The following is a 5,163-nucleotide window of genomic DNA, read 5'->3' on the forward strand; positions in this document are numbered from 1 at the left end:
GGCCTAGGCCTCCCAGGGGGGAGGGAGAAGAGAGATACAAAGCTTGGAGATTGTAAAAGCACAGTCTTGTGAAGGAATGCACGTGTGGGAATGCCTATGATGTGCTGAAGTAGGGAATAAACATGCATTTTTTGCCCTTGCTAAGAGGGAATAAGCTTAGCAGCATATCTGTCCCCATTTTACCAGTGTGATGACTGAATGAATCTACTCTTTAAGAACTTCACCTGTGGTTTTGGCCATGTTGATTAGTTGCACATATTTGATTCTCACTCTCCATATATTTGTTATCAGAATAAAGCCTATCTGAAAAAAAAACCCATACTGTTTCCCACAAATATTCATTAGTATGAACAGCAGTTACTGTAAAGTGTATTTCTTTCTTCCATATTTATCTTTTAAATGTTTTTGCAGTGTATATTTGAAATCTTTATTGCAGTAATTTCAAGTGACCATTTTCCCAATATTTACACATCAAAAATTCAAAGGGAGAAAGTTTTTAAGTCGGATTCTCACTCCAAATATCTAAATGTCATGGAGTACTGTGTGAATCTTTATTAAATCCCATGTTCATTAATGCAAACCAGATCATATTTAAGAAGGAAGAAGGAAAGGACAGGCTATATTTCTGTATTAAATATAACATATGTGATGGCTAACCTTTTTGTTCTCCTCAATGTAGTCACCAATGGTAATTTTTCATTACGTATTGCCTTACTCTGGGGACAAGTTAGACTCTGAGCTTTCATACATAACACACATTTTTGTGTGTTCTTCTCCCCAGTAGTTGCTGTTCATTAGAAGTTCCTCTGTGAATTTACTAAGTTTTCTGCTCTTCAAAAATAAATGCCTTTTGGAAAAATCTACACACCCACAGAGTCTCAATTGTTTTTTAAAAATATACTGCGTATAGCATCTCTACATTAATTAAATATTTCTATCTTTATTTGAAAAGAGTTTCCATAAAAAGAGATGATGAAACCAACAATACTATGGTTTCATCAGAGGGGCCCTCTAAAGGTCATCTACTTCAACCTTCAATAAATGAAACCTAGATGGATGGGTGGTAGACTTACCTCTTCCTGTTTGCTATTACATGAATGATTAACAGTGGATAGCATATCTGTGGGTAATGAATACAAGGTTCTGATGCAATTAAACACTTCAAACTCATGAAATTAGTCACAATGTCATACACCACAGTGAAACATATGCACTGAAAAATATTCCCACAAAACCAGAAAAACAAAAAGAAAAAATCAACTTTAATTTTGATGCTGTTCTCTACATTTGTTATATTTTTCAGAGTCTAGCAAGTACTAATGATTAGTTCTAAAATGGTAGCTTGTATCCCCAAAGATTTTTTTCTTTTTTTGGTGTAAATAGAGTCTTCACATTTTTTTCTTACGTCTGTTTCACTGGATTAAGAGCACAAATAAAATAAGGATCCTACAATCTCTATTTTATGTTCGTTTAAATCCATCTGTCCAAAAAAGACCATATTCAATCATCAGTTGGGCCAAAATAAAATACTTATTATAATGAAGATAATCTCTAGTTATGAATTATTCCTGACAGATATTAGCATTGAACTTGGTATTTTAGTAATGACATTTTCTTTAAATTCCATCAAGGTAATAAAACATTGATATTTGAAATTGTTTTTTAATAACAGCTTAAAAAAGGTATCAATACAGACAATCTATGCTAGATCTAATCCCCAGTAGTTTAAAGAATTGCAAAAAGATCACTTGAGATAACCTCAACAACTGGTTTCAGAACTGTATATGCATTTAAAAAAAAATATTAAAAAGAAAGTAAATCCGGGCAGATGGATGAACCAAAATTTTCATTTCCTCTTCATAGGAAGGTACATTCTCCCTCTCCATTCAAAAATCAGATGGAAACATATATAATTCTGACAATGAATAGCACATGTAAAAGACTATATTATTATTAGTCATTAGCTCTTTTAAGGTTCTGTTTGTTCTTTTTTTTTTTTTTCTTCTCCTGTCTATATTGGAGAAGTGACTCAGCTTGATGTCATCTTGAGGTGATACCTCTGGCTCATAGGTTATAGGCATCTGTGCTCTTCAACAGCTGTCAAGGTGCTGTCTGAAAAAGATGGAAACAGTTTTCTTTATTTACTGTTTTAAATAAAAATTCCTATTTCTATCAATGATTGATTGGTATTTTCCTATGCACTTAATTCTTCTTTGTACTCAACTAAAATATTATTAACTTTTTTTCTAAAGAAAGTAAGTGATATGCATTTTATTTGTCTCTTTTTGTACAAATGACCATCCAGTATTTGTGCACACACAACACATACATATATTACTTTTCCCATCCTAGACCATTATCTGTCTACACTTTTGCTTATTTACACATATGCTATTTAAATTTTAGTCTCCCTCCAGAATTTTTTCTAATAGTCATCTAGAATGGCTCACCTAGATGAAATAGTACTGTAAAATCAGATTCTGAACTGATGGAATTAACTCAACATCTCAGCTGAATGACTCTCAGTAAAAGTTGTCACAATAATTTTAAAAAATCCTGTACAATCCAGGAAGTTAGGACAAAGGACTTCTTTACTTTTTCTATTTTGTTCTCCCTCATAGAGTATATAATAGAACGTTAAATGTTATTTCTTCATGGGTAAGATAGGTGTACTCCTAATCAGAACATTAGTACTATTTTGAATTATTTTCTATCTCCACACCTTCTAAAAAAAAAGGAAGAAACCCCATACAATTACACTCATTCCTCCAATTTCCCAATAGACTTCAGTTTAGCTATCAGGCTTCGAATCTCTTTCATTTAGTTTAGAGCAGAACAGTAAAATCTACAATTCTTTCTAATTACTTAACTAACATAACTAATTACTTAACTAACATAAACAATTCATATAATAAATAATGCTTAAAATATGCTAAAAGATTTTTCTAAAACTACTTTAATCCATCTGGACAACCATATATTTTATTTTTTTAATTCCTTTATCAGAGAAATCTTAATTTTTGGGCAAGCTAGATTAATTTCTTAATTTTCTATCTATTTACCAAGCTCTTTTTTCCATCTATTTGCATTAGTAAATACACCTGATTGTAGAGACACTAATCCATTCTCTATTACAGCAGCCACAAAGCTAACATTTGACAGGTCCAAGTTCCTACTTACCAGGATAGAAAGAACATGTTACCTGTCCAAGTTGATTCTTATTTTGCTTGTGCCATTTCTTACAGTCTCACAAATTTCTGCCTCCTTGCTTCTTGAGGGATTTTTTGTCATGAAAGCAACAATCTGGTTTCTCTTGCTTCACAGGATATGAGGATTCTTTTAGTGTGAGCATTTCAGGCAAAATATCCAGTAGAAATAAATAGTGAAGTATACTCAGAAGTTGACAGAGTTGAGACAGCCACTGCACTCAGACTGCTTCAATAAAAACCTCAGGAGGCTTCAAGTATCAGCACCATGTTACATAGAAGCCTTTCATACCTTTTCTATGTAGTGATCATGTGGGCAGCTTCCCACAGCTCTGGCTCTTTTCTTCTCTCTCTTCCTTCTGCAGTTCCAGCTCACTGCTTCCCATCCCTAGCACAGCCACCAAACCCCTTCTGTCCCTCATACAGTGGCTCACCTTATCTGTCCCCCACACATCTTCCTACCCCTTCATCCTCACAGCACAGCCAGCAGACTCCAACTAACTGACTACCAACTAACTCACTCTTTTATCACACCCATAGCTGTGAGGGCAAGGCTGTTCCCACTCTTTGGCAATTAACACAGCTGCAATGTATTGGAGACAGGATTATCTTTAGCACTATGTATTCCCACAAAAAGTGAAATAAATTATGTTTGCAGAGGTTTTCTGTACAAAAATGAATCTGAGCTAATTCAAGCACAGCCATGGGAAGGCTCACGATGACTCTAAGAAAGGTTCAGATGACTCCGTGTGATCTGAAGAGTGAATGAGAGCACTGGAACCAAAACACCAGACTGAGATGAAAAAATGTAGGGGCTAGAATCTCTCTTTGCTAATATCTGAATATAAGCTTGTAACTAGAAGGAAAGGTTACACTGTCTATTGTAACATCATAACAACAGGTTTTCTTCCAAGGTGATGAACATTCAGCATATAGTATCAACTTTTAACATTTTGTTTAAGGGGTGATATCAGACTGGTGATCTGTTACTAGTGGGGTTCCACAGGACTCCATCTTTGGTCCTGTGCTCTTCAACATTTTCATAAATTACTTGGACACAGTACTGGAAGAGATACTGAGCAAGTTCACAGATGATACGAAACTGGAAGATGCTGGTAACTGTATAAAATTTGTTACTCCAAACTATATGATACAGATGATACAAAACTGGGAGGCCCTGCAGAGACACCTCAACAAATCAGAGGACTGGACAATCCCAAACAATATGAAATTCAAGAGAGAGAGTTACAGGTTCTATGCCTGGGATGACTCAACCCTGGATGCAGGTACATACTGGGGAATGAGATACTGCAAAGCAGTGCTCTGCAAAGGGCCCTGGGGGTCCTGGTTAATGGCAAGTTGACCATGAGTCAGCAGTGCCCTGGCAGCAAGGAGGGTCAACCCTGTCCTAGGGGACATCAGGCCCATCATGGCCAGCCAGGCAAGGGAGGGGATTTTCCTGCTCTGCTCTGCACTGGGGCAGCCTCACCTCGAGTGCTGGGGGCAGTTTTGGGTGACAAAATTTAAGATATTAAACAATTAGAGATTGTCCAAAGGAGAGCAATGAAGTTTGTGAAGGGCCTTGAGGGGAAGCCACAAGAGGAGTGTGTGAGATCACTTGATCTGCTCAACCTGGAGAAAAGTAGACTGAAAATCTCTTTGGAGTCTACAACTTCCTCATGAGGGGGACAGGTAGACACTGATCACTCTCTGTGGTGACCAGTGACAGGACCTGAGGGAATGGCCTGAAGCTGTGTCAGGGGAGGTTTAGGTTAGATATAAGAAAAATGTTCACCCAGAGAGCGGTTGGGCACTGGAACAGGTTCCCCAGAGAAGTGGTCACAGCGCCAACCTGACAGAGCTCAAGCAGTATTTGAAAAATGCTTTACAGGCATGTAACTTTTAAGGTAACTCTTCAGGATGGTCCTACGAAGGGCCAGGAATTGGACTCAGTGAT

At 36.8% G+C, this 5,163-nt stretch overlaps 1 long non-coding RNA gene across 2 annotated transcripts; it reads right to left on the reverse strand.

Annotated features, from left to right (window-relative positions):
* Positions 1–1,241: 1,241 nt before the first annotated feature.
* LOC136285742 (uncharacterized) lies at positions 1,242–3,715 on the reverse strand. 2 transcript variants are annotated; one of them, XR_010719525.1, is made up of 3 exons: positions 3,499–3,715; positions 3,203–3,336; positions 1,242–2,112 (listed from the first exon to the last, which is right to left on the reverse strand). It is a non-coding gene; the product is annotated as an uncharacterized lncRNA (long non-coding RNA). The 2 variants fall into 2 exon arrangements; XR_010719517.1 differs by having other exon boundaries at positions 3,203–3,316; positions 3,499–3,713.
* Positions 3,716–5,163: the final 1,448 nt, after the last annotated feature.

The sequence above is a fragment of the Chamaea fasciata genome, unplaced genomic scaffold, assembly GCF_029207755.1.
Source record: "Chamaea fasciata isolate MVZ Bird 193981 ecotype frontalis unplaced genomic scaffold, bChaFas1.0.hap1 SCAF_1, whole genome shotgun sequence".
NCBI classification, from domain to species: Eukaryota; Metazoa; Chordata; class Aves; order Passeriformes; family Sylviidae; genus Chamaea; species Chamaea fasciata.